The following is a 27,166-nucleotide window of genomic DNA, read 5'->3' on the forward strand; positions in this document are numbered from 1 at the left end:
AGAACGCTGTGCGTACAGTCAGTGAAAGCAGTATGGTTATGAACACAATGCAAGTGTAAATGACACAAAGGTAAGTTACTTTACAGCATCTACTTCGTGGACACCGTGGACGTCTCTCTGTGTTAGGCAAGTTGATGCTACTATTGATGCTGCTTGCCTAAGGAAGGAACAACTCAAACTTTAATACATCAGCATTGTAAACTGCCTCTGAAAGCTTCTGTCTTGACTCAGCAATTCGTCCTCAATCAGCTATCCGCTTACTGGATGATGAGAACAAATTATTGTACTGTATTTCTGGGACCAGTCTTTTACCAGCCGAAAAGTAGATGCCTCTCCAGAATGAAAAAACGACCCCAGTAAGTGTAAATGAGCTCAATGACAGATATCAACTCCCAGTCAATGCCTCATATCTGCTTCAGCCCAGACAACATGTCGAATTTCTTTCAGCATGAAACAAGAGTCTTTCTTTATCAGCAACCTCTCGATCTGTCCCTCAAAGGAAAGTTTCACACCAATCTGTGAGTTCACTCAGAGTATATGCTCACTTGAATTATAATGCCTTCCAAGATCACATTCAAGTGGGCAGTGTTTCTAGGATCCCTTAGAAAAGTCAGCACATCAGTGTGGCTTCCAACAAGGTGAGGCTATTCCTCAACCAAAAGAAAGAACACCACACTGACTAGTCTATGAGCTGCATCAGTTGATAAGGGCATTTGTGCTCTCCTCACTGTACTCAGGCAATTGCAAAATGTGTTCAGTGATAACTCTAAGCAATCTTCTTATAACTGGGCCATTCTTAGGATCTTGCAAGAAAGCAGGAATGTGATGAGTTCTCCCGATCAGTGAAGGGAAAGTGTGCAACACCAACTCGAAATAAGTAAGAACCAGCCGAGATAGGCCATCACTGGGTGACACCATAGGTAAATCCAAACAGGAAATTAGTGTGAAATGAATCAGGGTACTGCACCCTCTTCCAATTCCTGTACCCACAATCAGAATCTGGCATAATCCTCTTTTTATCAAGGCTTAAGCTTGCCTCAGTCCAAAGTTTTTTTAACAAGCTTCTCTGTGGCTTTAAGAACAATAATGTTTCCTCAACCCTGTAATGACTGCACAGAGTATTCGAAACAAGCCACAATACAATGAACTCTTTTTCTTTAGTTGACAGCTTCTGTGTCCTTCTGCCTCATCATAGATCTTGTCTGCGCATGCAGTGGTTCTTTCCCGATGCTTGTACTTGTTACCTGTAGGGATGAGGGCAGAGGGGTTTCTCCAGCAAAGATCTTTACATCGCCTAAGAAAGTCCAAGCACGCCTGTCCTGCACTTTGACAGCAGACGGCATGACGTCTTCCATGATGAACGGACCGTTAAAATGGGACTCGTCCAACTTCTTCCTTGTATGATTGCTGATTAGGACTGCATATCTGGGTAAAAGTTGAAGTACACGTTAGTCTTGAGATTCACTTGTTGAAGCATCTCCTTCTGTGTTCTGTACTGCCCTACACTCTTGTTGCTGTAGCTGTCCTGAAATGACAGAGATACTTGAAGTCATACAGTTCAAATAGTCATGCAATTCAATTCCTAGCAAATCTGCAGTTGGCTGAGTATCACTTCTAACTCTGGATGGAGGCATTAAGGGTGTCCTCATTCGTCTCCCTGTCACTATCTCATGGGGCATGAGATGGTGGTCAGAACCCAGTTGGTTACTTAAAGCATATAATGCCAGTGGTAGGCAATGCAACCACCCTTTCTTCAAGGTAAGCTTCAATTTGGATATTCTTCCGTTGAGCACGCAGTTGAGCCTCTCACAGATCCCATTTCCTTGTGGATGATAAACTGAAGAAAACGTGTGCTTTATACCAAACAACAAGCTGATCTGATCAAATATTTGATACACAAAATGTGGGCCATTGTCTGACCTAATTACTTCACATACTCCCCATCTAGGAAATACTTCCCACACTAAGAAGTTTACTTCACAGGTGGAATCTGGGTGTGTACAGGGACTTGCTTCAATCCACCTTGAAAAGGAACACACTACTACGATCAGGTATCTATATTCATTACATACTTGTATCATGTTGTCATAGTCAATATGCGAATGCTGAAAAGGACCATTAGGTCTCAAACTAACTCCCCCAACTGTGCGCAGTGTATGCCCAGCCATTAATTTTTGGCACACAAGACAATTCACTACATAAAATGCAACATTCTCTAATAAATTTGGTACAAACCTATACTCAGCCATAGTTGCAGCAGGATTCTCCCTCGTTGGGTGCATGGGGTGGTGCAGCTGTTCCAGCACCACCCTTAATAAGGCTACAGGTATCACTGGTTTACCAGTGCTGTCTTGTTGCCACAATGCTTCAGAGGGGTTTAAAGAACACCCTCTTTGTGTCCAAAAATTATTTTCCTCTTGAGGTGCTTCCCCCTGAACCTCTACCAACTGCATTTGTGACAGGTTATTATAGCTTTCAGATACAGTCATCATAACAACATGTTTTTCATTTACTTTAGGAGTTTCAACATTCATCATTTCTTTATCTTTATTTGCTACGTGATTGGCCTCAACTTCTGCCGCTTGATTTCCACGTGAGATAAAAAGAGATAAAATCTGCCCTTTTAGTGTGAGCTGCCCACTTAATGACTGCGATGCTTACTGGAAGTTGTGGCGCTTTAATAAGCCTGTCCAATAAGGCGGTGTGCTGTACTAGCATGCCGTCCGCACGGAGGTAGCCCCCCCTTTTCCAACGTGCTAACCCTGAGTGCACCGTCGGTGTCACATAGGCGGAGTCACTGTACACTGTCACTTCCTAGTCTGCGTGATCCTCGAGCGTGAGTATGAACGGCAATAATTTTGAAGCCTGTGCTGAATAATGAGACGCTGAGCTTCGGGTCGCGGATCCCGGCCCCCACCAGCGCACGCATTACTCGAGCCGGCAAATACCTGCACAGTCACTCACCGTCCGATACACAAGCAGGTCAAGTGGAGAACTTTCCCACTCGCACACCAGCCGTGCAGCTCAGGATTCAGCCCTGCTCACGGCCAGACCCGTGTAGAAGCCGGTAACAGACACCGCTGAAGCAATGCTGTCATAATAGTCTTTCACACAGCTGCGGTCTGTCCGCGCACACCAATGCAAAGGCTCTGAACACCTTTCCAGACGCCACCCTGATTTGCCCTGCAAATCGATTGGTTCCATATCAGCCTACCTACATATTCAGAATTTGTCCTTCACGGCCCTGATGAAGGCGGAACACTTCATTTCTCTTTACCTTCCTTGTGGTCAGTAACCGCCGAAATGCAAGAACTGTGAGGGGAATACAGGTGTCACTCGATCCACCCATACATTGACACCTATTTTTCAAAACTGGGATCCCCCACTGCGTTGGCAAACTTTTACCTCGGACAAAGACGATACATCCGAGAAGAAATACCAGGAATTTAATGTTTGCATTCTCTAGCCAGACCTTATATTGGGAAGAACTAGGAATAACTTCCCAACCACAGCAGCCGAATTTATGTTGATCTTATGGATTTGTTCCTAATTTAGAGCAAGGACAGGCAAACATACTCCTGTCTTTACTTTGCTGCTTTTGTCAACTACATATTCTCTTTTTCCTTACTTCTGCCTATAAATCCTCCTCCTTATCTGCATGTCTTTCTGTTTTATCGAACACCACCACTTGGATTTAAACTTACTTTGTCTGTGAATATAGAACAGGAAAGTATCAGGTGTGTGTTACAGCCATTGCAACTTATACTTTGTTGCAATTTTTATTCTTATTTTTGGTGCCTATGATTTTCCAATGAGTTCGACTTAATAGGTTGTGCTTTTTTATTATCACACTCCATGTTTTGATGTTTTGATGTTATCACGGACATTGGTTGCAGACTCTAATGTCTGGGATGATAGTCACCACACAAATAGTGATACCCACAAATCTGTGTGAGTTATCAAATACAGAATTGTCCTACTTCAACAATGACTTGTGTTTTGTTGTCTGCTTGATTTCTTGTTTCTTCTTCATTATATTTGCCTTATTTTTGTGTCCCACTTATTCAGTTAAGTGGATTAGATTTAATATACTGCACAGCATTCATTGCATCAATATTGGGTTAACAACGGGAGCCTAAGGAATAAAAGTAACCCCCGTTTGCCTTACAAACCCAACGGCACAGCAGCACCCCCTATCCCATGATTTACATACTGAATAATGAGACAGCAATCAAGTACTTTTAAGCACCAGAAATTCCCCATTAGCCCTGCGCTTTATCACAGCGACACCTGTATACCTCTGTCCATTATTTTGATCGATCCTTGAAGAACCGTCAATGAAAACAATCTCTCCTCCTGCTAATGCGTTCTCTTTTATTCTAGGAACTTCATGATAGAACTCTGAATAGTTTGCTCAATCGTGTTCAGACTCTCCTTCTGTTATTGGCTCAACTATAAACATGGCAGGATTCACTATTTTACATTGGACTATTTTAATCATCGATTCAATATGACTACCTCATAGGCAGAAGCCCTTTGAGATGTCAATGTGCCCTTTGGTTCTCTATATTAGCAAATAATGCGTGCTCAACGAACAACATCATAGAACAACCCATCACTATGCTTGCAGCCTTCTGTATGGCGAACACAGTGGTGTCATGATGCCTGCCCCCGGAAGACCAGACCAGGCCCAGCAGCCCCGGAAACAGGCATCATGCCACTTGGAGCATGCCCAAAAGCCCCAGTTAAGGGCTGTTTGGGTACAGTCCTGGCGCCTATGGCACCAGGCTCATAAAGATAAAGTCAGTCCTGGTGCCATGGGCGCCAGGCTCATTATTGATAACTTACCTGAAGCAGACCATGCTGCATACTCACCTGAGGCAGACCATGCTGCATGAAGACTCAAGCCAAATGAGGTTTAGGAGGGACTATTTTACTGAAGGGACTATTTTGTTACTTGGGTGGGGCTGTGGAAGAATACTTACCTGGATCTTCTTCCAAGGCTATTTAAACCACGCCCGGACAGCCACACGTGCTTCGCGTTATCGCGGTATTCGCTTGCTGCAGCGTAACGCTCACCGTGTTTTCAGCAGCTCCAGTCTTCAGCCACGCCTGCTTCAGTCCTGGGACTCCTGAAACAAGAAGACAAAAAGGATAAAGGTTAGAACAGGAGTTTTAACTTTAATCCTTACCTGAATCCTGATCCATTTCGCCACGAAACTGAAAGACAGAAGTCTTTGAAGCATCGCTTCGCATTCCTACGGCGCCGCGCTGAACTCACCTGCTTGGCGGTACTTCAGCATTCCATCACGCTCTCTCCATCTCGCGCCGCCCTCCGACACCTAAGGAGACAAAGATAGCAAGGTGAGCAAGGGAACTCTCTAAGGCCATACAAGCTACCCCCAAGGACTTACCTGATTTACCACGGGAGGTACTCACCTCATTTCGGGTCGGCGCAGTCAACTCTGCTTCATCGCCGTCCCCCTGCCCCTAAGGGGAGAAAGCAAGGACAATACCAGTTACCCCCCCACAAAACTTACCTGATTTACCACAACGGTCTCACCTCATCTCGGGTCGGCACAGTCAACTCTGCTTCATCGCCGTACCCCGGCCCCTAAGGGGAAAAACACAATAGACTTAGCTGAATCTTACCGAGTGCCATTTGGAAATCTTCGAGTGGATTAATCGGCAACTTGCAAGGAATCGGACAGAGTGAAGAGCAGACATTTGAACTCTTATGAACAATTGGACTTTAGAGTCAATAACGGAACTCACCAATTCCTCTACGTTAGTGAAGTAACTGGTCATCAATGCGCCCCTCCGGTCGACGCAGGATGGAGAGCTCATCCTTCCAAACCATCAGAAGAATATTCTTGCGAGCCAGACAAACTAGGCTGAGCGGGCCAGCCCAGTCAGTCATCTCGGCGCTACACGTCACGCTGGTGAAAATAACAGCGGCCCAGTTCCGGTCGACGCCCCCGTGAGAACCAGGTGAGCGTGAAAGAACGCGAAGCCTACCCACAAATACCCACCTGGGCGTCATGGAGACCTCGGAAACTGATCAGTTGGCCCAATTATTAGGGGAATTAAGGGCCGAAGTGCATTCCGCCCGCCAAGAAACCAATGCCCTCAGGTGGGAACTGATAGTGTCAAAAGAACGAACTGATGAGTTGGCCAGACAACTATTACAGAGCCAGGCTGGACAAACACCTCTACCAGGACTTGGGGCAAGTCCAGCTCCTGTACCATCGAGTAACCCGGTGCAGATAAATTTGCCTGGAGCCGTTCCTTTGGCTCCGCCTGAACGCTTTGCCGGAGACCCAAAAGGGTTTGCAACATTCATGAATCAATGCCGCTTGCACTTTTTATGTAGACCTGGAGCTTTCCCAAACGATCAGGCCAAGGTAGCCTTTGTACTGTTATATCTCAGCGGCAGTGCGGCGGATTGGTCCATTCCACTAGTTAACCAGGATGACCCGATTCTTCGAGATTTCCAGGGTTTTCGAACAAGCATGGAAAGACTATTTGCCCAAAACTCCAGAGGACAGGCTTTGGACACCAAACTTTTATCCCTATGTCAAGGTAACCAGGATCTTTTATCTTACATTGCAACTTTCAATAGATTAGTAGTGGAAACCGAATGGCCTGAAGCCAAGCGAATCACATTATTCCATCGAGGACTTCGAGGAGAACTCAAAGATGTTTTGGCCCAAATCGTGAACCCGCCTCAAGACTGTGCTGAATATATAGATCTAGTGGTCCAGCTCGATCACAGACTTCAAACCAGGAAGGCTGACCGAACCAAGTTTGAGAACAGGGTGTTGGTTAAAACCCACGTAAGCTCCAAGGGAGTAGATGTCTCAGAACCAATGCAAATCGGGGGGGTTAAAGGACCCCTAACCCAAAAGGAGAGAGATAGAAGACGGCAACTGCAATTATGTTTATATTGCGGAACTGCTGGTCATTTTCTTCGGAACTGCCCTGTAAAACCACCCAAGAAAGTTATAGGAGCAGCACACGAAAACCATGTGAAATCTGACTCGGGAAACGACCACGCCAGGCAAGCGTAGAGGTCCGCTTGCCGAGCTTAAAGAAGGACACTCTGACCTCGCATTTCACCATACCCATGGTCCTTGTAGATCCAGAGCAGCCATCACGCATGCACGCGGTAAAGGCGTACGTAGACAGTGGAGCCATAGAAAAATTACTTGGACTGGGAATTGGCTACCAGGATGAATCTATCTCTCACCCGCAAGACCACGGCCGATGTTGTCACCACTGTAGATGGAACGGAAATTGCCTCTGGACCCGTAACTCATTCCACTGCAGAGATGACATTGCTGAGTCAAGATGGGCATCGAGAGGCTATGATGTTTGACTTAATCAAGGCCCCACAGTTTCAGCTGATACTGGGGATACCTTGGTTGGAAAAACATAATCCCTGTATTGATTGGCGAGAGAAGAGACTAACCTTCCCAGAATGTGCTCACACCTGCTACCCAAGGAAAACTCAAAACTCAGTCCTGGCCCCAGTAATTCCAGTAGCCATGCAATTACCTGTTGAATACCAAGACTTTCAGGATGTCTTCCAAAAGGAACAGGCAAACACCTTACCACCTCACAGATCGTATGATTGTCAAATAGATCTTGTACCTGGAGCACAACCACCTTGCAGCAGAATCTATGCCCTTACGGAACCCGAAAATCTTCATTTACGCCAGTACCTAGACCAGTACCTTGCTAATGGCTTCATTCGCCCGTCCAAATCCCCTGCATCTTCAGCTTTGTTCTTCGCACCGAAAAAGGAAGGCGACCTTAGAACATGTATAGACTACCGCGCACTGAATCAGATAACCATCAAGAATCGATACCCACTGCCTTTGATCCCAGAACTACTAGACCAGGTGAAGGACGCTTGTACATACACGAAACTAGACCTTCGGGGGGCATATCATCTGGTACGTGTCAAAGAGGGTGACGAATGGAAGACTGCTTTTCGCACCAAGTACGGACTATTTGAGTACCAGGTGATGCCCTTCGGCCTATGCAATGCACCAGCAGCCTTCCAGTTCTTCATGAACGATGTCCTCTGAGAGTTTATCGACGTTTGTGTGGTCGTTTACATCGACGACATCTTAGTATACTCTTTATCAGAATCTGAGCATGTAAAACACGTCCGAGCAGTCCTAGAGAAGTTACGCCAGCATAAATTATATGCTAAACTGGAAAAATGCATCTTCCAAACTACGGAAGTGGAATTCCTTGGATTTATTCTGACCCCGAGAGGAATCCGGATGGATACACGAAAAGTAGATGCCATTCTTAATTGGCCTTCGCCAAGTTCAATCAAAGGAGTTCAAAGCATGCTTGGCTTTACCAATTTCTACCGCAGGTTTATCCCGGACTTCTCGCACATTGTACATCCCATCACAACACTATTGCGAAAAAACAAACGCTTTGTGTGGACAGAGGAAGCCGAGAACGCCTTCCAAGAGTTAAAAGCTAAATTCACATCTGCTCCCATATTAAGACACCCGCGCCCTGAGCTTCCCTACATAGTGGAAACAGATGCATCCAGTTCAGCCATGGGAGCAGTCCTTTCCCAAAAGGATCCTGAAACTAACCAGCTTCACCCCGTGGCGTTTTGGTCAAGAACATTTTCAGCCCCTAATTAAACTATGCCATAACCGACAGGGAGCTGCTGGCCATCAAGTCCGCCTTCAAGGCTTGGCGGCACTATCTACTGGGTGCCAGACATACCTTCACGGTCATCACTGATCACCGCAACTTACAATACCTAAAGACAGCCAAAGCCCAATCTTCGCACCAACTCCGTTGGGCATTGTTCTTCGCCGAGTTTGATTTTGTAATAACCTATCGGCCAGGTTGTAAGAATGGTAAAGCAGACGCCTTGTCCCTGATTGGAATGGGAGAAGCAGAAATAACTTTAGAACCCGTACCCATAATTCCAGAACAGAGAATCCTTGGCCTGACTTCCATACAGACACTGGAGAACATTCAAAACAAGATCCACCAACTCTTTGATTCCGTTGCCCTACAGGACTGGGCAAAGAAAGGTCCAGAGTACTCTGTCATCGATGATTTACCTTATTACCAAGGCCGGCTATTTTTACCGCAAATGGAACTACAGGAACTTGTCATTTCCCATTACCATGACACCTTAATAGAAGGGCATCCGGGTATTGCAAAAACCGAAGCTAAAATTAGGAAGCAATTTTGGTGGCCTACCTGGCGAAAGGATGTCAAGTCATTTGTCATGTCTTGTGGCATTTGCGCACAAAATAAAGGGCAAAAGAAAAAACCTGCTGGATTATTGCAACCATTAGACATACCACCTACCCCTTGGCATACCTTGTCATTAGACTTCATCACAGATTTACCCCCGTACCAAGGTTACAATACCATTCTAGTTATTGTAGATATTTTTTCTAAAATGGCCCACTTCATTCCTTTAAAAGGGATACCTTCAGCTTCAATCCTGGCCAATGAATTCCTTGAAAATATTGTCCGCCTGCATGGCTTTCCTTCAGTGTTAATTTCAGATCGGGGCAGTCAATTTATTTCACATTTTTGGAGGAAATGCTGCCAACTGGCACAAATTGATGTTAGGCTTTTGACCAGTCACCACCCTCAGACCGACGGTCAAACGGAGAGGACCAACCAGACTCGTGAATAGTACCTCCGTTGTATGCTACATCAGTCTGAGGGGAATTGGAAAGACATTCTGTGGATCGCAGAGTATGCGTACAATAATTCCGTACACTCAGGAACTGGACAAAGTCCTTTTTTTACCAATTATGGGCACCATCCTCGAACCTCGGATTTGGACTCACCCCAGCATTTAGAGATGCCTGCAGTGGACCATCTCCACGCTGTTATTACACAAGCCTTTAAAGGAGCAACCATCCATTTGCAAAAGGCTAAGGAAAAATACAAAAAGGATGCGGATCAGCACAGAAGTGAAGCTCCTCAATACCAAATAGGGGACCAAGTATGGTTAGCCACTAAGCACTTACCACTCAAGGGGACTCGGACCTTTAACCCCAGGTATTTGGGACATTTTTCTGTCAAGGCAATTATTAACCCAGTGGCCGTCAAGTTGGACCTACCTGCTCATATGCGAATCCATCCCGTTTTACACGTGTCTCTTTTGAAGCCAGTGCAACCAGGAACAAGGCTAACCACTCCACCTGAACCTATCCTCATAGACGGGGAGCCCGAGTTCGAAGTCAAGAATATTTTGGACTCAAAAAGAGTGAGATCAAAACTCTTTTACCTAATTGACTGGAAAGGTTATGGTCCACAGGAAAGGTCTTGGGAACCTAGTGACCACGTGCATGCACCTCGTTTAGTGAAGAGGTTCCATCGGGAATTTCCAGACAAACCACGGCCAAGGGGGAGAACGACTTTAGGAGGGGCCTTGAGGGGGAGTGCTGTCATCATGCCTGCCCCCGGAAGACCAGACCAGGCCCAGCAGCCTCGGAAGCAGGCATCATGCCAGTTGGAGCATGCACAAAAGCCCCAGTTAGGGGCTGTTTGGGTACAGTCCTGGCGCCTATGGCACCAGGCTCGTAAAGATAAAGTCAGTCCTGGCGCAATGGGCGCCTAGGCTCATTATTGATAACTTACCTGAAGCTGACCATGCTGCATACTCACCTGAGGCAGACCATGCTGCATGAAGACTCAAGCCAAATGAGGCTTAGGAGGGACTATTTTACTGAAGGGACTATTTTGTTACTTGGGTGGGGCTGTGGAAGAATACTTACCTGGATCTTCTTCCAAGGCTATTTAAACCACACCCAGACAGCCACACGTGCTTCGCGTTATTCTGCTTGCTGCAGCGTAAAGCTCACCGTGTTTTCAGCAGCTCCAGTCTTCAGCCACGCCCGCTTCAGTCCTGGGACTCCTGAAACAAGAAGACAAAAAGGATAAAGGTTAGAACAGGAGTTTTAACTTTAATCCTTACCTGAATCCTGATCCATTTCGCCACGGAACAGAAAGACATAAGTCTTTGAAGCAGCGCTTCGCATTCCTACAGCGCCGCGCTGAACTCACCTGCTTGGCTCTCTCCATCTCGCGGCCGCCCTCCGACACCTAAGGATACAAAGACAGCAAGGTGAGCAAGGGAACTCTCTAAGGCTAAGGCCATACAAGCTACCCCCAAGGACTTACCTGATTTACCACGGGAGGTACTCACCTCATTTTGGGTCGGCGCAGTCAACTCTGCTTCATCGCCGTACCCCGGCCCCTAAGGGGAGAAAGCAAGGACAATACCAGTTACCCCCCCACAAAACTTACCTGATTTACCACGGGGGTCTCACCTCATCTCGGGTCGGCACAGTCAACTCTGCTTCATCGCCGTACCCCGGCCCCTAAGGGGAAAAACACAATAGACTTACCTGAAAAAAAGTGCCATTTGGAAATCTTCGAGTGGATTAATCGGCAACTTGCAAGGAATCGGACAGAGTGAAGAGCAGACATTTGAACTCTTATGAACAATTGGACTTTAGAGTCAATACTGGAACTCACCAATTCCTCTATGCCAGTGAAGTAACTGGTCATCAACGCGCCCCTGCGGTCGACGCAGGATGGAGAGCTCATCCTTCCAAACCATCAGAAGAATATTCTTGCGAGCCAGACAAACTAAGCTGAGCGGGCCAGTCCAGTCAGTCATCTCGGCGCTACACGTCACGCTGGTGGAAATAACAGCAGCCCAGTTCCGGTCGACGCCCCCATGAGAACCAGGTGAGCGTAACAGTGGCTGCTAAACTTTGTTCGCACGGAAAATGACCTCTCATTACTGGGTCTAAGATTCCACTGTAATATGCAAGGGGCTTGTACCCCAACATGGTTCTCTGCTTGAGTACTGCTGTCATAGCAGTGCCATCTGTATGTGAGAACAAAAATAATTCCTCAGTATAATTAGGAATGCTTAAAACTGGAGCTGTGCAAATAGCTTTTTTCATTTCCTCAAACCCTTCTTCCATTTCCTCAGTTCACAAAATGTTTTCCTGCTTTGCCTGTGCTTTCTTTAAGGCCTGCAGCAAAGGTCTTATATACGAGCTGTAGTCAAAGACCCATGCCCTGACATAATTCCATAATCACAAAAATCTCTGCACATGTTTTATCGTTTGTGGCATTGCAGTTTTCAAAATAGCCTCAGCTCTTCCAGGGGTAACCTTCTTTCCTTCATGCAAAATCAATTGGCCTATGTATAGCACTGCTTGTTGACAATATTGTAACTTTTCTTTTCAACTTTATATCCTTTGTCAGCGAGTATTAATCATCAGCTGAACAGAAACACATCTGCACTCTTCCTCTGAGGTGCTGCAAACTAAAATGTCGTCTACGTATTGCAACACAACACTTTCTAAAGCGGTATTGCTTAAGTCCATCTGAAGGACTCTATTAAAAATCAATGGGGACTCACAATACCCTTGTGGTAAACAAATACTTTTCAGAGTGTTTGTCTAAAGGTAAATGACGCCAGATCCTGCGAATCTTTGTGCAATGGGATTGAGAAAAACACATTTTTTAAGTCAATCACTGTGAAACATCGTGCTTCAAGAGGTATATTACATAAGATTGTAGGTGGGTTAGGAACTAGAGGGAACTCAGTCTCTACAATCTGGTTTATCAGACTAACATCTTGAAATAAATGCCATAACCCCCCCCTCAGATTTTTTGATAGGGTACACTGCAGTATTACATGGTGACTCTGACGTCACTAGAATACCCTGATCCATCATGGCGGAAATCATCTTAAAAATAGCTTTATCTGCCTCTCGAGCCATAGCATACTGTCGTGCTTGAGGTAAAATCGCTCCTGGTTTCAATTTAATCTTCACTTCTCCAACCCCCTTTAGTAGGTCTACGTCATAGGGGCGGGTGACCCATAATGAAACTGGCACGTTCGCCATGTCTTCATCAAAATACTCAGGATGTTTTTGTGCTAACATCATTTTCTGAGGAACTTCTATTTTAATTGCTCACCCAGTAAGTGATGTCTATGTTGTATATTACTTTGTCATCAGTTGGATGATCTCCGAACAGATCTTCATCAGTGACATCAGTCAATCTATAACCCTCCCCATTGGCGATTACTGCACACCATTGTCTGCCTTCATTATCAATTCCATCAAGCAAAACCATTTCTCCTCGCATTATGGCTGCTTGTAGCTTTAAGGGAAAGGCTTGTCCCTCCTCTTCAAGCATTGGTATTCTTGGTCTGAACAGAAATTCATCGGGTGTTCTCATTGCTCTGCCTGCTAGGCCTGGAAGCCATAACAACATAATGCGTACTCCATAATGAAAAACCTCTGGTTCTAACGGTATGGCTCTCCCAGCAATCTGTCCTGAAAAAGCCATAATAATTTCACATACGTTTAAATAATTAATTCCTGGTGTTGAACACACTATGCCTTCATCAGTAAATTAAATGGTCATATTCAACTTTGTCATAAAATCTCATCCCAATATATTAACAGGTGTTTGCCTCGAACATAGCAATGGCAGCTTCATGTCACATTCTCCTATAGAGACTGGTAATTCTTTAGTGAAAGGAACTCTGCTTGTAGCTCCTGTGATTCCCTGCGTATTGATGGCATTGGCAGACATTGAAAATGTTCCCTCTCGCATACATAATCGTGTTGTACCTGTGTCTACTAAAAACAAAAACCTTTTGCCTTCTATACTGACGTCTACCCTCGGTTCCTCGTGAGGATTCGGCGTCACGGATAGTATTGAACAAATCAGGTCTCCCAGTGAGCTGGCCTCATTCCATTACCTGTGAAAGGATTCCCTCCATCAACAGTGACACCCCCTACTCTAGGAGTTATTCACTGTCCTGTGCTTGTGTTTTGCTGAAGCTACATAGGTGACTGCTGCGACTGTCCTTGTGGCAGATTAACTGCTACCTGCTGTGGTTGCAAGCCTGGCTGGACTCTCAGCACTTGCTGCTGTATCGTTTGATTCTGAGCAAATCCATCTCCATTCTGCAGCGAATATGCAGGTGGATTTGACATCCCCCTCTCAAAAAATGGCCATTTTGCACTAACCCTTGACTTCTACACATGCGAGCAAAGTGCCCTGTCATTCCACAAGTCAAACTTATAGGCGGTGGTCTTCCAACCTGCCCATTTAGCATATTCTAAATACCATCCTGCATATTCTGAACCCCACCTTGGTTATTCTGAAAGCTTCCCTGATTATCTGCCAATTCCCTTGATTACCTTGCCAACCTCATCCTCGGAAATCCTCTTCCTCCTGGAGTAAATCCACTGTTGTTTTGATCAAACTGCCTTTGATTATTCACCTGCGGCATGTTCACCGTTTGCTGTCATTTCGATCCATCTACACTCGTCAACAATGCCCCTTCAGTGGCGTACTTAGACAATTTTTTCTGCACTGGCTTTGCCTCCTCGCCCTTCCTAATATCGTCTTTTTTAAAAGTATTTTCCTGCAGGAGTCTTCAGTAATGTGCAATGGTCAGCTGAATTTACAACCACAGTTTTGCTTCTATACCCACTCATTTCTTGAGCTGCTTTTGTACTGGCTGTGGCAGCCCTTGGCATAATATATGATAGAATACCAGTATAGATTTTCCCCAAGATTTGCGTGTTTCCAAACTCCATGCTTTGTGAAACTTTTCAATGTAAACAAGCGGGCCATCCCCATCCTGCATCTTTTTCGTCATTATAGCTCCCATATCCGGATACAGTACTCTAAGCACTTTCCAGACTTCTGCCCTACAGTTATTGAATGGTGCTCCATCGTGAGCAGTGTTAACCGTAGCCACACCAGGGTACCCTGCCCTTGTCCACACGTCACCAGCTCTCTCACCAAGTATGGGGATTAGGAGACCCTTAATGTCCCCTATAGCCAAGGTGTTTCCTCCCATCATTTTTTCTAACTCATGTATCCATTTCCAAGCACCAGAAGTTAAACTTAGGAGTTTTCACCTTAAATTATTTCTATCCATTTGAGGCCATTGTATATACGGTGGTCTCATTCCTCCTTTCGCTAGCAAAGGAAACTGCAAAGCCACAAACTCATTTTCATCTGTCATCATTTGTCCGTCCACCGTGGGGGCGATATTCCCGCATCGCCTTCTCCCGGGCAATGATCTTAAACTGCTTACACAAGGTGGCGAGTCCACCCTCTCACCATGGAGTTGCCCTTTAGGTCTGTCTGACTGTGTCATTAGTTCTGATGCCCTAGGTATAGGTGCATTTAAATTCGACCATCTTACTTCCTTATCCATAGGAAAGCATCCCTCAGGACCACATGGGTCATCTCTCTCTTCCCCATGGAAGGTTTCCATGTCTTGGTCAGCATTTCTTGTACCCAACTCGTGCAACTTCTCTCTTCGTCATTTCTATTTAGAGTTAGTCTATCTAGAGACAGCTCCTTATGCTTCGTACTACATGAGGCTTGCTCTGTGTCATACAACTGAGTGCTCTCAAGTCGACCATTATTTCCCTTCCCCCTTAGCTCTTTCTGAGCTCTCATTTCATGGTATACTCATTTTATGACATATTTATCGATCGCTTCCCCAATGCTCCTAGAGTCAAACTCGTCTTCCAGATTTGTTCTAGATGGGCCTGGTAATGACTCGTATTCTGGAAAGAATTCCTCTATATCCTCCCATGCTACTTGTGGATTAGGATCTCTTGCTTCCTTTTGATGATCAAGATCGCATGCTCTCTGCCTTCTTTTGCGTTCCATATCATCGTCAAATTCTCTTCACTTTTTCGCTTCGTCTCTCACTCTGTCTTTTTTCTTCATATCCCTTCTCTGATTTGCCCTTTGTATCTCCTCATCCCTTTTTCTCTGTATTCTTTTCACTCTTATCTTTCCTGCTCATCAATTGTTCCTTGTCTATTGTCACGTTTCCTTTGCTCCCCTGCTTTGTCTTGTCTTTTTGCTTGCTCATCTTGATATAACTGCTCTCGTCTCTGTCTATCTTTCCTTTTTGCACCTTCATCTTTCAATCGTTCCTCCCTTTCTTTATCTTTTTTATCTTGCTTGTCTTGATCTTTTCTTTGTCGTACGTCCTTGATGCTTTTACCATTGAGTTTAAGCAAAATCTGACCTCCCATTCATTCATTCTGTATGAGCGCTATCTCATCAGCTTTATCTCATTCTCCTTTCCATCTCTTACTATATCTAGAGACGAAGGTGCTCAATCGCTTTCTTCCTTATCGTGTCTCTCCTTGTCCCGCAGGACCTTAGAGTTGACATCTTTCTCAGTATTTTTGTCTGGGCTCCTGTCACTACTTTGCGTAGGTGACTCATATGCCAGTTTGCTATACCCTGCCACTTCTTTAAGCTCCGTCAATGGGTATAAACCATCGTCTTTCTTATTCTCGTCTTTTATTTCAGATGGGGTGGGTGGAACAGAGGGCTCTTCAGCCCCCTCTTTGCATACATTAAGTATCCAGTCTAAAGGAGGCGGCTCATCACGCTCCTCCTGGTACATTTTCCAGAGCTCTAAGCTTGCTAAGCGCTTTTCTGGCTTCTTTTCAGTATATGCTGCATGCAAATATGTCATCATATTATGCAGGACTGCCTTCAATAGTGACCCTCCTTGCGGCCATGACATAAACATTTTGTCTGCGGTTCCTTTAACCCTTTCTGCACTATACTGTCCAAGTTTGGGCGCATGTTTGGGAATTGCTTGCAGAGGTGCATAAGTGGAGTAACATCCTCCACCCTTAACCCTTTACTCTTAACTTGTTAAAGCTCGCTTGCTTTAATCAAATATTTAAAAAGATTGTTTCAGGAAAACAACACAATATGAGTGAGCCACAACTGTCGCAAGCTCCAATGCCTTTGGTCACAGTTTTTACTTTAATCTTGCTAAAAAATAACCACCAAGTGCAATAAAACCAATCAATTTCTTTTTCAACTTCACGCTTCTCTATTTATGATCAATTTACTTCAATTATGACATCATCATCAATATATAGATACATAAAACAGACGGACCAACAGACATACTCAACCGGTTACATATATCTATCTCCACAGCCCTTCCCTGGGATCTGTCTTGCTCTCTAAAAATGCTCCTAACAGAACTTAAATCAATCTCTTTAGGACCGTCTTAAATCGGACCCGTTTTCTACATCATCTGTCACAGGATTCTAGATTAAGATTTCTTCTAACGTTATTTAAAACTTAGGTATAGGGCGTATCCTCTTTATCATGGCGTCTCTCATGATTCTTATTGCTCAGCCACACTCAAATCAATATCTATTCAATACTTTAACACTCTTATTCTCACATTATGTTCATCCCGCCTCCCAGCGTTACTCTCTTTTTCTCTTATCACTTACCTTTATTTACCACGCATGCATTAATTTGCCACTCTCCTCAGTTTCTACTCACCATTCGCATGTTCGTCTTCCGATTCTTGGTATCGCACTCCTCTTTTACCACCTCTACAAACTGTTGTCTGATCACCTTCTCGTAGACGTTCGGAGGGCATTCTATAGAAACCAGGGGACCAGTCACACCCGCCTTGCAGGGTATTGATAATTACACTAACCACTATCTACGGGGAGCTTCACGTCTTGTCAGCCGAATGGCAAAAGTCGTGCGATTCTTCCGGGACTTTAAAGTTTACTTATATCGAAGGATTTTTTAATAAACCATCCTCTCTCTGCTACCAATTGAACTGGATATCCCAGCCTCTTTGCTGAGTAGCAATTACGCTTTAGATGGATGGGGATGCAGATTTTATTCATACATCAATAATGGAAACGACTCAGTTAGTTTTGCAAAAGGAAGCCTGTTTTAATGTCAAATATCTAAAACATGGAGTACAACGAACATCAGCACTCGCTCGATCGTCTTACTCAACAAAACTTACAGAAAAGTGAGGTTAAATTAAGTAAAATTGTCATGAGTGGTGTGTTAACCTGTGTCATTACCAATGTCATCCTCTGTGGCAAACTACAAAAACCTGTTGAGTGAAGTGATAGGCTATAAGTGAATATCGTAGTATAAGTTCCATATCAATATAGAACAGTGAAGGAAAGTGATAGGGTACCTAACATCAGGTGGGGCAACTAAGCCCTCCCCTTAAAATGGCCACTATGAACGTCACAAAATGCACAAGGTCCCATTGGCTACACAAACTATAGGACCCTTAATTACGCAGCCTTCTACAATTGGGTGGCTTCTATCGCCCTGCAATACTTTTCCACCAATGTCTAGCAGCTTACAGACTGAACATCCATGTGCGGGTGAGCTCGTCTTAACACTAGCTTCCCACCAATTTGCAATCAAGCCATCATCACCTCAATGGTCTAGTGTCAATTAGGGTATTGAAGCCTGGACTTGAGTTTGTACTGTGCTCTGAGAAATTTTAAGGAGTGTGGGCACACTCTGCCCTTGTGCGTAGGTGTGACCACCTCGTTCTTCCATGTGACTGAAGACCATGCAATCGAGCCTTTTGGTGTATTCAAATACTATTTTCTAATAGTCCTCTGATGTCTTTTGTTTTGATCATGCCCTTTGAACAGGAGTTTCTGTTCTTTCACACAAATTGTATCCAATGTCAGTTCACTCAAAATTGATAAGACCTTGGCTTCTTTGGTTCATCCAACTCTTTCTGCTGAGATTCATTTTGTAATTCAATTTGCTTTTTAACTGCGACACACTGAAATGAGGCCTTCTTGCTCATGTCCAGCACTGCTTATAATGCGTAGTGGAAACATCCATCCTTACTCCACCATATGCATATATATATATATATATATATATATATATATATATATATATATATATAGGCGCTTGCCGCAATCTATTTACTATAAAGCTAGCCTCAAGATTACTTCCTCTGCTTGCATTTCTTTTGCATTTGTAAACTTATAAACTAGATTAATATCTTCATCTGGTTCTATGGCATAAGCTTCTTCACCTTGATCCCAAGATGTCACTTATCCTTGATACTTTCTTGATGCCTTATAGAATATCTGCATTCTCTGGTCTCTGCATCTCTTCTACAGACTCAGCTCGAATCTGTGTGACATCACCATTCATCTTTGCCATTTATCTGCTCTGCGTTTTCAGGAATCTCATTCAAATGGCCATCATATTTTCTTGTATGCAGGTAGGGTTTTCTCAATGGGTACCATGGCTCCCAGATCTTCTTATGTATTGGTACTTTAACTGATACTGTACAGAGTCCATACTCTGCTCTTCGTCTGTTCAACTGCTGTGTGTATGTCTTATACTATGGTTTCCAACAGACACGTAATATAGGTGGGGTGGTTAGAGCAGAGGTACTTGGCTCCTCCTCTACAATTGTAATGTCCCACCTAACACGTGTGTCATTTCAGAACCTTGATTAATTATATGAGTAGAGGTTTTGCCATTCGCGCTAAATGTCTGCAACTTTTGCAATTTAGTGTTGTCAATAAAAAAACTGTTGGCCACAATCTGGTTTGGGTCTAAAATTGAAATGTTTGTATATATTAAAATGTATGGAACGATGCCTTACTTCCATGAAATATATGTGCAGCCGCCTGGCCTGATTCAGATTATGGGCTTGAAATCCAGAGGTGCAGTGTTTGGCTCTAGAATGGTTACAATGAACAGCTTTAATGTTGCACTAATCCTTCTACAGAAGTTATCTCTTCAGAGGTAAAGAAACAAATACAGATGTCACAATGCCCGTCTACTTTAACAGTCTACCGCTGGCACTTGAGGACCTTGTGTGGGTGGTTTGAGAGGGACATCGATCTCAGGAAACATATGGCAAATCCTGGATTTTCTGTTGGATGGCTTGAACTTGAGGCTCTCAGGTTCGACACTTGCACGTTCTGAACACTCACAAGGCATAGTAGGTTTTCCCCAACCCCCCACTGCATTTACATATGTGTTTTAATTGTTTCTCATCCCTTGTCCCCTCCATGTTGCCCTGTGGGTACTTTGAAACAGTATTTACTTCCTATATAAACACCTAACTAATAAAAAATAAATAAATACATAAATACAATTTATATCCAATGGACAGCCATTAAAATGCTTAGAGGCATGTTGGCTGAAATAGATTACCACACTTCTCTGTGACATGCCTACTTAAGGGCTTCCTCCTGAAATGGCCACCTTCAACGACTCTGGTACCTGCATGGATCCTCATTCTCCAGGCACTTCATTCTTCAAACTTTGAACCCATACAAGATGCATATGTGTACTTTGTCTTCCCCAAGGGCCAATTCTTGCTCTGCATTCCTTCTGCCTGAGGTATTGGTGCGCTATGAACCCTCCCCTTATCAGATCTTTAGCTTTACTTCATATCAGACATAGTAGTGCCCATAATACGCCCAGATTCCACTCTAAAGTCTGTACAGGGTTTTACATAAGCCACAAGTTGGTTCTCCCAATATTGTACCCAAACCCTTGATCAGAGGAAGAATGGAGACTCCACGTTGTGGATGTATTCAGAGCTCTATCCTTATACAAGGGGTGCTCAAGATCATTTCACAAGATGGGCGACCTTTTCGTATCATTTGGAGGTGTAGAAAAGGGTTGCAAGCTGTTGATTAAGACATGGATCCAAATGGATATCAACCTGGCTTACCAGGAGACCAACACGCCTCTACAAATCCAAATCCAGACACGTTTGCCTGAAGCCATTCCAAATTTCTGTCCAGGGCTTCTACACCAGTGATATCTGCAATGCAGTAACACGGGAAGCTCAAGCCCATTCACTGAACAATATGACCTCACAATGGGAGGCTCCCTGTCGGCTATTTTTGGATGCCAGATATTCATGCTGTAGCATCATGAAATACTGTAGCTAAGGCCTACTTGCAATATTTCTTTCTCCTGTTTGGTGTATCATGTCAGTAGATAGTTTACACTGCTTTGAACATCTTCATTAATAAGGAATCTCATGAGACTAATGGAGATAAAATGTCCATATTACAAAAGACATTAGCCCTCATCACAAGGTTGGCGGAATGGATTTACCGCCACTGGTAAAGGTGCCGGTAAACCAATTCTGCCCTACCACGAGGTCTCCTCGTGGGACCCGCAATGGGCGCCTGGAAAAACCAGGCATCCATTCCAGGTCCCGCGAGAACACCAGGCAGCTAACAACGGGCCCGTTATTAACGGGCCTGTTGTTAGCTCCATCCCCATTGGGGGCTCGAATGGGAATGGGGATGGACCGGGTCCGGGTTCCTCGGACGGGGAATTGCCGGGTCCGTAAAGGTTGCGATGGCCCGGTAAATCCTCATTTGAGGAACCCGGGCCCGGAATGCTGTAAGGAGGCAACCATGCCGCTAAAAGCAGCAAGGTTTCCATCAAAATCTTGATGAGGGTCATTGTATTTATCATTAATCATAGTTGACCCCAGTATCCTGGCACTTATTTTTCTGACCCATCACTTATTTTCCCAGACTCAGTTTAATAATGACGTGATGTTTTATCAACTTTATTTCTTTAACTGTCTATCAGTAGTAGTTACAGATCAAGCAATAGCAGTTTGCTTTGGTCTACTGTAATAACCAGAAGCAATGCCTCAGCAGGTTGGGTTGACAAAAATAGGAAAGCCAGCAGAACCATCTTCAGGGCAATACCAGGGAAAGGCCCATTGGCAAGGAGGAGTGCCTGTCCCCACTGCCAACCTATACAAGAAGATCGTTCTGCAGTGCTTGACAAAATAATTCATTTGAGGTTTTTCCTGCATTTGTACATCAATTACCCATAGGAGGAAAGAATGTTTGCTGTTTTCTGTGGCTAGCCAGTCAATATGTTCCCTTTGAACCTAAAGAATCAGTGTACGTTTTTAAAGAAGCATATCATCATGTGTCTCATTTCCCTAGTATGTGATATTTTTGGCTGATTTTTATTTGCAAATTAAATACCTGTCATAGTTAGTGCATCAACAATGTGCCAGTGTGACTTGCAGCTTTAACCCCAAATGTGATGATACTGTGGGAGGCAACTCTGGGCGGTGGCAACAATGGCACAGAGCAGTCTGAACCAATGTGTCACATGCATGCAAGGACATATTTGGGCCCTGGCACTTATTTCTTTGTAAATTAATCACTGCTGGACCTGTCACGTCACAGTCCTAAAATGCCTCCCTTCTGGTTGTTATCTGCTTCACAACCAAAGACCAGGGAGGGGAGGGGCTTTATACTCATTTTAGGGAGTATGGTAGCATTGCCAACTTTGCTGGGTTTTCAATCTGGAAGCATGCTGGAGCATTCATTGGTAAGACCTGTGAAGAGGTGGGTGGACTGGGAGTATTGTTGATTACCCTGCATAATCTGTCACTGTAATACAGATTATTAATGAGTGACAAACAGAATGCCTTAACTGCTTTCTGGGAGTCACCTACTCCTTTCGAAATATGAAAATGGTATCCATGATACTTTGTGCTCTTTTTTAAAACCCTCTTCTCCATCTCCATCTCCCACTCTGAAGTGACTGTGAACTTACACGTAACACATTTGCAAATCAAATGAAGAGATGAATAAATACATATGGCTGTGGATTGGCTACACCACCCTATTTCTGGGTGTTTTGACAACCCACAGACTTTTCAAACTTTTTCTGAGCATTCATCGTAAAAGTCCAAGGTCACATGGGTGTACAGACTAAACGGAAAGTTTGCTCAATAATGTTATTGTCACAATGGATAAGGCATGTGTTTGTTAGCGTATATATCTATCAATCTTAACAAATGTTCCAATGCATCTTACCTTATATTTTGTCACATTTGTACATGGGAAACTCACACGTTGGAAACCACCATTTTGTGCTAATTTTATCATTTGATTCATTATCCTCAATTCAAGTGCCCCTAAATTCAAGTGCTCTGGGAAGTAAATCATAAGACCTGCTCCTCAAGCTGACATCATTAGAAGCTTACACCCCGACACAAGGCCAGTGCATGTCTCATTCCAACATCTCCCATCAGCAAACCAACCAAGGCCGATCCTGCTTAGCTTCACAGGCAGTAGTTGGAGCCCATCCAGACTGTAAAGGCAAATACAATCAGTGTCCATCTCAGCACCCTGAATACCACTGATGATTTGCCAACCCTGCCACTGTGTGGATGCGAGACCGCAGGGAAAATACCAAGTTTAGTGATTGCTGCATATGGATTGCCAACATTTTCAAATCATAACAGTTTTGATAGATGTTTCTCCACAGATGAGTCAGTAGGCCTCATTACGACACAGGCGTTGGACCATGGTGCTAATACCACCAAGGTCCATGCCGGTAACTTACCGACTCCGCCATGGCGGAATGGGGAATTACCACCCCATTCCGAGGTTGGCGGGCGGTAATTCCCCATGCCGCCATGGCCCTTTCCCATTCCCATTTTTGGCCCATAGGGCTCAATGGGAATGGGGAAGGCGCTAATTACGGCACCGGAAATTACGGTGACGTAATTAGCTCCTAGGTCCCTTTGCGGGTTGGTTTTTTAACGCCTGCTAAAAGCAGGCGTTAAAGTGCAACCCGCAAAGGGAACTCGTAATCAGGCGTTAAGGGTTTAACGGCGCTGACGCCTTTTACGGCGCCGTTAACCCCTTAACGCCTGCGTTGTAATGAGGCCCAATGTGTGTACTGAAACCTGCACCATGCCCATGCGAACCAGAGGCTCTAACCACTCTGCTAGTGTGTCTCTAGAGCCAGCCGTCATCAAATTAAATAAAAATGTATAAACACAATCCATGTGCAGCAATCACTAAACTTTGCATTACCCAAGTGCTCTCCCATTGGCAAAACCAACGGAGGCAGATCCTGCTTAGCTTCACGGGCAGGACGCAAAGTATTACTGGTGCTGAGATGAAACACTGATTGTATTCAGCAATATGTCTAAATTATTTGAGCTTCACTGTCATCAAATTGCTTAACTTGAAGCAAATTCAGGAACTCCTTTTCCAAATGTATGCAGAATGGCCTCTACACAGGCTATTTGAAAGGCATGTTCCGATATTGAACTCATCAACGAACAGTCTGAAATATTGTGAGTGTAGAGAGTCCAAAACACCATTAACACTTCATTCACAGTTCCAGAATGTGACATTGTATTGGAAGGTTCATGTGAGCCAGATGGTATTTTGGAAAAATGAAATTCTGCCCTGAAGTGGAACATTGTTATATGAGGCACAACCAAACTTCTGGAAATGTTAGGATATGATGCAGCACGCTCCTTCAGCCAAGCAAGCCAAAGACTGACTTTACAAATCCTTGCACTCTTCCATTTCCCACTAATCTAAGTTTGAAAACATTTTGACCTCCTTCAGTGTGCTCTTTGTTTTGTTAAACCGATTAAGGAAGTTCTTCAAAAGTACACAACACTTGTCATGCTTATTGCACGTAAAAGTAAATCTGCTTTGCAATATGGTTTCCTAATATCAACCGCAGGAATGCCTGCTTCACTCTCTTCATTTGCCATGCTTTCATAACTTTTTCCCTTGCACTTGTAATGTCATTTGTACCTTTGAAACCACATAACGATTCTGTGAAGGCAATGTTACGTTAAATGTGTAATAGTTACTTCCAGAATGTAAGTATTTTTCAGTATGGAAAGTATGCAATTCTGCAGGAGCTTGCCATTTAACCTCTTCAACCATTTAATTTGATAAAAAATCTAAACGAAAAGTCTTCCTTTCCAAGTAAATGCCTGTTATAGTTCATGTTCTAACTTTAACTTCTCTTTAAATTGTACATGGGTTATGGGGCCATGTGTTACTGTTTTCCACAAGTCAGATGGAAACGTGCCAGTAAAACATTTTCTGACACAACTTTCAAACCAGGTGGATTCCTACCACTATATCGTGTCTTGAACCTTTTTACTGCTTCAGACCATAAGATTGCTCATCACACGCTGCTGTCTTCATTTCATTGTTTTTAAAATATGTTCTGCTGCTCTAGCTTGCCTGAAGTTCCACTAACCAGAATGGGGCTCATTTCTGGACCTGTGTAAAAGCCTTGCTTAAGGCTTTTCCAGCCACGGCCTATTTTTGTTTATTTGTGTGGTGGATAGGAGGGGCGGAATGCAACTTGTTTTTCTGGTGCTCCCTTACTCTCCGTCATGCAGTTCCTCCAGGATTTGTGCCTCCATGCAACTTCAGGTGCGTGCAAATACATGGGATACCTATGAGGACTGCATGCTTTATGTGGCAGAAAAAAGCAGGTAGATGCCATAGCGATCCATTGTAATGCTGCATGCCATGCTTGCACGCTGCCTTTTGCCCTCCCCTTTTGCACTACACCTTGCTACTGATGAAAATTTGGTGGCATTTAAGAAACGGCTACACACTTACAAATTATACATTACAAGCTCCAATAACATGCACTCACATTTGTGTAGTGAGGGCTTTCTTCAGCATCCTATTTATTTCTACATATCACAGATCTTATGCACTGCAGTGTCTGGAGCTGCAGTGACAAAGAATCAAGATACTGACCAAGTGGTGCCATTGTGATTGTTATATACATTTAATTAACAAAAACTCTAATTCAAATGGATTTCCCTACCTATACTAAAGATACTTGGGTGCTCGTCAGGAGATCCATGGAAGTATGTGAAAGTCCAAATCAAAAGGCACCATCCGAGTCCAAAAGCTCCTACACTATCCCTGTCACTACGATAAACAATATTAAAGTTTGGGTTCTGATCGTGACCCAGGAGACTGACTCCCTTCTCCTGGATGCAAAGTGTCTCAAAGATGCCAAGTATTCTAAAAAAAAACGTTCCATTAATGTTACAAACTTTTCAAACTTTTCTACAGGATTCTCGTTGGGCTAGGAGAATGACTCCCTTCTCCTAGCTGGATTCCCAATATTCCATATAGTTTTCAACAAAACTTGCAGTTCCTTTTTGGAAGTCTCAACACATTTCACTTTCTTTATACTCTTTATCCAGCCCCCACCCACTGGGACAGCAAAGATGATCCCTTAGTCTCTCTCTATTATCCAGCACTACACTCTTGTGGAACTTCCCACAGAATTGTTCTACACAGTGTTTCACTACTTCATCTACTTCATCATGATTTACATTCTTGAGTCTTTGCCGCCTCCTGATGGAACATTACCTTCTCTCAGTGAACTCTTCACCGGCCTTGCCAGGGTTGGCATTTCCACTATCTCTGGTTCAACTTCTTCTTTCATGAAACGTCTGCTCCCTGCTTCTCTCTGTGGCCAGTCTCTGCGCTGTTGTTTGACCACTCAGTCCACCCATGACATGTCAAGCCAACACCGCATTCTTCTGTACTCTGCGCACACTAGAGTATGCGGCTCTGCTGTAGACTACGGTAGGTGGTTTTAGCACCATTGTTGGACTGGAGGGTCCAATCACTTCAGGTCATGGCGCCACCATTCCATCTCTCGAGGTCTACTGCTCTGCGTCTAGGGTATCCCACGGTTCTTCTCTTTAATTTTGGAGACGTGCCTTGCTGCATTCTCGGGAAGCCAAAGTTGGACCTTATGGGCTCCAATGCGGCCACCTCGCTCACTGAGTTCTACTCCTTGACATACGACAGCTCTCAGCATACCAGAACCGCACAGGCTATTGCCGAAAGGGTCAGAGACAACAGAGAACTCAGTCCTTCTTTGCTGTTCAGTTTAAATAGTGGGAACAGCCCCATCATAACGTCAGTCCATTTGACAGCAACTGATCGAGCATTGCTTCCACTTGATTGTAGCATCCTCAAGCCCCTCATCATCCCTGTACCTATTACGTTAGATAGGGTGGTTTGATATTTTACAATGAAACACAGTTTCGGATGTGATCTTATGTGTAGAAGAATCGGACATTAACATCAGCCTGCAGGGTTGGGTTTAAACGGGCCATGTCTCTCACTCATGTCCTGATCCCCAAGAGGGGAGTTCCTCTCATGAGGCACACCCACATATTACCATCCCTAGGGGGATTGCTGGTTAGCAAGTGGCGCTATCTGAAGGATCAGAATACAAATATGTAGAGATCCTTTAAACACTCAAATGGTGCTATGTCCACATATTTGTATTGCTTGTAGACTTACTGAAAGCAGATGCTTATAAAGCAGCAACAGTGATAGAAAAGACATGATGAATGGGTGCATCAACATAGATATTGCTAAAGATAATAATGAAGATATCAGCATATTTCCCCTAAGTCGTCCCTAAT

This window comes from Ambystoma mexicanum, chromosome 5p (assembly GCF_040938575.1).
Source record: "Ambystoma mexicanum isolate Mex_15411 chromosome 5p, UKY_AmexF1_1, whole genome shotgun sequence".
Lineage (NCBI taxonomy): Eukaryota > Metazoa > Chordata > Amphibia > Caudata > Ambystomatidae > Ambystoma > Ambystoma mexicanum.